The sequence below is a fragment of the Amblyomma mixtum genome, chromosome 5, assembly GCF_055824585.1.
Source record: "Amblyomma mixtum isolate Tamu chromosome 5, ASM5582458v1, whole genome shotgun sequence".
Classification (NCBI taxonomy): Eukaryota; Metazoa; Arthropoda; class Arachnida; order Ixodida; family Ixodidae; genus Amblyomma; species Amblyomma mixtum.
Window position 1 is genome coordinate 70625143 of NC_143016.1, and position 6447 is coordinate 70631589.

Below are 6447 nucleotides of genomic sequence, written 5' to 3' on the forward strand. Positions count from 1 at the left end.
TTAAATCTCTCCCCCGGAATTTTGAATGGCTGATAGAGAGAGAGAGACTTTAATGATCTGCATTGCTTTGCTATGGGCTTCGTAAGTTGTCAATGTGAGCTGAAGAATCACTTGATATGTCAGATCTTGCAGCAATTAGGGAGAGCAGGATATCACAATAAACTCATTTTCATGGAATCTCGCCGTATGCTATGAAGTTTTTCACACTTACAAGCAAAAATGCCTAATTTGATTTACGCGTCTTTCTCTATAACGGTAACAGTAATGGGTACCCTCACACATAAGTGTCACCGGAAATGAAATGGCGGTCGCCCTCGCTAAAAGTACGCACGGGATACCATCGACGAAGAATAGAATGGTCAAGAAAAAAGAAGTAAAAAGGAGAGAGAATGTTTACAACATTCGTATACAGTGCGAGAGCACCACGTAAGATGGCAGGTGCTGCTACCGGTGGAATTAATTTGCGCGATCCAGGTTGATCTCGGACAGACGGATAAACATAGTTAGACGACTTTGCTCCCGTCAGAACCATCGTTCACACTAATAAAATTGCCCAGCCAATACCACCGAAATATAGTCGACTGAGGCGTTAAAAATGATTTAAAAGAAACAAGCCTCGCCCGCACCACTAATGTATCGCGGGTATAATGCAAATTGTAATATAAAAGATGAGGCCCTTGGGCAATTGGGATTTTGCTACCCGAAGGTAGAAAAAAATAAAAGGGAAAGCTACTTTAGCGACCCACAGCCGGAGGAGCGGGCTGCGGGAGACTTCCCTGATCTCCCCTGGGAAGTAGCGGTTAAGGATGGGATAAACGGATGGGATAGATGGTTGTAAGGAAACGGGTTATGGTAGTTTGGATGGGAATGTGGACAGCGAGTTTTTTGCTCTGATCCTTCGAATATGTCTCGACTTCATTACTGGCCTTTCTGGTCAGGACAGGGAGGGCGTCAGATTGTCCAGTGGCGTGGCCACCACTCTCGGGATGCCCGACCACCCACCAAACGCAACGGGCCCCGACCGCAGGAGACGGGAGAACTTAACACGGGGAACTTACTTGGGATCCCTCCACGACGCTTGGTTCCACAGCCCATTCCATCGACAGTGCACGTGTGATTGTTTGTCGCCATGTGACGCTCCATCATCGCGACATGCGCGCGGCCGCCGGCTGTGCTCCCTCCCGCATCCCGCCTGATCGCTCTCGCCTGCGCGCAGACCTTGTCCTTCTCATCCTGCGCATTGGTAGTGTGTGGAGCGCGGAGCGACGACAACGCCTTAGCGGCGGCCCTAGCCTGCTGTGCGCGCGTTGTGGTGACGTCGAAACTCTTAAACGCATACTTCGTGAGTGTTCACTGCCAGACGCCGAACGCGCCGCCCTACGCGACGGATACCGCCTGATCCACCCTCAAAAACATCCTCTTCCCCCCCAGGCCTGGCTTGTAGAGGCCCCGTGCCATCAGAGTGGTGTTAACCTTTGCGGCGGACACCAACTTCAGCGTGCTGCTCTAACTGCGCGCATCCTGCACCCTTGCTGCACTGATGTGATCTGCCCACCTTGCCCTTGCTCTCTGCTCGCCTCCCTTCCTCCTAACCCCTCTCTAACCCTGTCCTTTAGTTCCATCCCCACTGCGCAGCGCAGTTGCGGTGATTCCTATAGAGGAGGCAGTTACAGCGCTGCGTCCCCCATCCCCACATCTATAATAATCGATACCCCGCCCTATTTAACCGCCGCTAATGATGAACGTCTTGCCCAGACGAAGACAAGTCCTGTTGTCAAAACGTTGGCTAAGCACACTCTCTCATCCCATCAACCTTTGTTCACTTCTATTTGCATTGTCAGGAAAAAATTCTCACTTAAATTGTAAAGGCATTTCTGACAGCTTTTCAAAGCCTGCACTGTAGTCAGAAAAGGTTGGTTGGTTTATGGGGTTTAACGTCCCAAAGCGACTAAGGCTGTGAGAGACGCCGTAGTGGAGGGCTCCGGAAATTTCGACCACCTAGGGTTCTTTAACGTGCGCTGACATCGCACAGTACACGGGCCTCGAATTTCTCCTCCAAAGAAATTCAGCCGCCGCGGCCGGGATAGAACCCACGTCTTTCGGGCCAGCAACCGAGCACCATAGCCACTGAGCCACCACGGCGGCTGTAGTCAGAAAAGGAAAGGCAAACAATTATATTGAGACATGTATGAAATGAAACGACAAGAATGGATTAATGTTGAAAAAACTTGGAGGATGCTTAAGCTTCGCCGGCTTTTCCGCCTCACGAGCATCTGAATGATCCCGCGTTAAATGGGGCAAAGGTAAGCTGCTGAGGGCCCATCTGAACACGGAGTGGGAAAGGCAGAAAAAAAACAAACTTCGCCGCACTAAATTTTTAATTCCCCCTTCCCACCTCGACGCAACAGTAAAAATTCAATGCACATTAAGAAACAATACCGACCAATACATAGAATCGCACCCATCACCATTTTCCACGAAATGCACCACTTTCCAAGGTATATACATAACGAAAACTAGAAATCTACAAAAAAAATTACCGACGATTACGTTACTTCCTAATGCGAAATTTGAGCGCAGCAAATAAGCTGTTTCACCTTTTCGATAGATTGAGGCAAAGAAATCGAGCAACACATGTATGCGCTATCACAGAATTTTTTTTTATTTTTCACACGTATTCGCAATTTCGGTTCGGGCGGTGCACATATACAGATCCGCCGCCACCGATCTGGCTCTCTGATTGCCACCGCACAGGGGTTGCATTGGAGGAGGAGCGAAGAAAGGAATTAAGTTCGAGCCGGCGCTTTGACAACCGGAGACTCGCAGGAAGAGGGGGGAGGGGGGCGGCGTGTACACCCAGCGGCAAACGATGGGGGCAGAAGCGCGCGCAGCAAGCGGACAACACGATAAAGGGAGGAGGGAAGAGATAGCAGCGACTGACTGATGCCGCTGACGCCGATAGCGCTAGGGGGATGAAAGGGGGGCGGAGCTGGTTACGAGGCCGACGCCGACGACGACGCGAAACCCAGGAACGGACGCCAAAGAGCTGCGCTCTAAAAAAGCGTGTGTGCCGTAGGTTAACCAGCAGCCTTCCACTAAGGAATCTTCATTGGCTAAATGTACCTTTTGAAAGTAAAAATTGATTGCCTACTAGCGCGTTCCTTGACAGAGTGTCATTTTTATCAGGCACCGAGCTTATATTACTGAAAAAATTGTCTGTCCTTTTAATGCAGTTTAGTGCATAACTGTCTTTGGAACGGCGGGTCTTAATACGACATATATACATATCTGGTGAGGCGTTGATTTGCGATGTATGGCGGGGATGATATGATTCTTTCTGAATTCCATTTTTTTTCCACGCAAATTTGAAAGGCATTACGGAAAGGACACCAAAGCCCAAACTGCAGTCAGGAACGGTGAGCAAGTGCATTAAGACAAGTATGAAATGAGACAGCAAGAATGAATTAATTTACTAAAAAGGGGCAGCGGAAATTGCAGAAACAAAAAATTGCCGCACTAAATGTTTATTCCCCTCTTTCAAGTGTCACGAAGCAATAAAAACGCTATGCACCGTCACATATATAATATGCACCAATATATGAAATCCCACCCACCACCGCTTTCCGTGAAATGCACCACCTCCCCAGGTATATACAAGTCGGAAACTTAACAAGAGAACATATTTACAAATCAACGCGCCAAACTTTGTAGCGCATGAAACAACATGACACACTTAACATTAGAATTAGACAGTATAGTTTCAAGTATTACTTTATAGTTGCAGTGTTATTGGTTTTTATTTTATTGTTTTATATTTTACAGTTGCAATTATTTTTTACACTATTTCTTTTATTTTGTAGTTAGAGCATTACTATTACTATTGCTTGTATTTTGTAGGAGTATTATCGAATGCTCTATTTCCGCAGTGGTGTTCTACGGAAAGTGTCCCTTTACGTGTACCCGTTTAGTACACGGGCGTTTTCGTACCCATTCTCCAACCTGGGTATCAGCCTCCGAGGCCGGGTTTCTAGCCCGTGCATCCTGCCCAACACAGTCGCGGAACGCCTTAGCCACTGTGCCACCACGAAGGGTATGTACCATGTGCTAAAGGGTGCCTTATATGTGTGTAAGGTCCAGCGATTAACGCTTCGAACTGTGCCGTGTACCGATGGGAGGCATGGAGCCAAGAAAAATTGAAGGGGAAACTCCACCTTAAGTGTATGACGCCATAGAGTTAATGAGCTAATACCCCTATATGCAGAATCGGCCATCCTCAACTTCACATTCTTATGTCCCTGGGAGTCCTCATACAACTCCTTGCGCAATGTTGCAGTGGTTAAGGGATGAGCCACTACCCTGCAATGGAAGGTGCTGCCATCATTGCATCTTGTGCGACCCAGGTTGCTCTTCCCGAGCGACCAATCATTAATTTAACTGTCACCTGCCATAGTGGTTAGTTTGCTCACAACTCGATGGGCAGGTTTTGATGACACCACTAGGTCACATGACCTAGGTGGACCTTCTAGGCTGCTTCTCCGGGGTGGCCGCCTGGCCCACCCTATTTATCACTCACAACGCCTTCAACGACGCCGTCAACGCCGACGACGTCAGATTTTCTACGCAACGGGACCCTTAACGCTATCACGTTAATAGAGAAAGGGAAGGGATGTGCGTTATGAGTGGTTATTGTAAGGGATCGGTAGCGTTCGCGGGGGTCATTGGAACGCGGCTGGGGGCACTCAAAGCGGAGCGTCTCCTTTCTTGGAACGCGGCCGCTCGCGAACGCGCCGGGAAGTACGGGTGTCCACCCGCCCCGCGGAACCGATTCGCGCACGTTCTGGCACGAATGTGTATTTGTGTTTGTTTTTATTTTTATTTTGTGGTGGAGAGAACGTTCTACTCCGCACATGCTGGCACGACCGTGCTCTCGATTAGCCAATGATATGAAGAATGTAGAATGATTGGGTGCTACGGAATGTGGGCCGGGCCTTTAGGGCTTTAAAACTGGGCCCCGGAGCCGGAAGCGGGGCTCTGCGCTAAGGTGAGATGCTGCGCATCTTCGGCTACGCCGAGTAGGGGCCTCCCCTAGTGTTAGCCAGTTCCACCTTTTTGTTGTTCTGTTTGTCTTTTTGCCTTTTAATATGTCTCTAGTGCCTGAACTTGTATCTATTGTAAATTGCTGTAACATAAACTGTACATAAGTATTCCCTTTATCCCTGCATCTCTACTCATCGAGAGGCCGTCTCGGACGGGGCACCCCTGGTGCGAAGATCAAGCTTCAGTCTTCCAGTTGGAACAAACCGTCTCTGGCGGGGCACCCCTGGTGCAAAGAAGAAGAAGAACCTGTGAAACTTTACTGGCGCAGTCGACAGGATCCTGCGGCCATCGGAAGACGGCGCAGGAAGAAGATTGAACGCAGGGAGAAAGGCGACGGTCAGGCAACAGCAGCGTTCGAGAAAGGACCTGCGGAGAGACGGCGGCAAGGACGTAAGGACCACGGCAGTAGTCGAGCGACGCGAGACTGCGTCCGGTCAAGGAAGGCAGCGCGTCGAGAACTCGACGGTCACCGGCGGCGGACCAGCGGCGTGCGACAGCTGATCGCAGCGTCCGGGGAAAGTGGCGGTGGACTCCGACGCCAAGGAGCTGGCAATGCGGATCGACGCATCGAAACCGTGAGTTTCCTTGGTCGCATTGTTCACGTCCCTGTGTTCGAGCCGGTAGGACAGCTGAGGGGTACGGAAGGCGGTATGGAGAGTTATCCAAGCCGGCCGTCAGTTGATGTGAAGTACCGAGTGGAATTGGCGAAGGCGCGCTTAGCTTATTATCAGGCAGAGCTTGCAAAAGTGAATGGAGGAAAGGCGCCGCTATGCGAGGAAAAACCTCCGGATTTGCAGGTATTAGAAGCAAGGCGCCAGCAGCTAGAGCTCGAGCTGGCTAAGCTCAAAGAATCTAGGAGAGCTAGTCAACTAGCCAGGGAGAACTGCTCCGAGTCCCGAGCGGACAGGCCGCCAGTGCTGGAAGGCAAAGGCATATGCCTGTCAAGTACAGGTGAGGAAAACAGCCAGGCAGAAGTAAAAAGTGAGCCCGATTTCTGCGAAGCTGGAGTCGCAGTTCAAGAAAGCAGCCTGATGGAACGCAGCGTCGCGGTGTTAGAGGCGGTGAACGCGCACCCCGACGATCCAGCTGCACAGGTTAGCTCTACCCCAGATAAGACCAGGGACGAGGGCGCGAGTTCCGGAATAAAAACTCGGTCTCAGACAAGCTGCGAAAAAGAGCAGTTGGTTCAGCGTGAAACGATCAGTGAAGACAGACGTCATATCGGCGAGCGAGTGAAAGGAGGAAGTTTAGCGTTGCTGGAACGGCACACTGTGTCGGTCATAGGGCATGAAGGGCCCCGTAGCGTTATTGATGGAAAGAGCGTTCCATCCGAGCCAGATAGCAGATGTA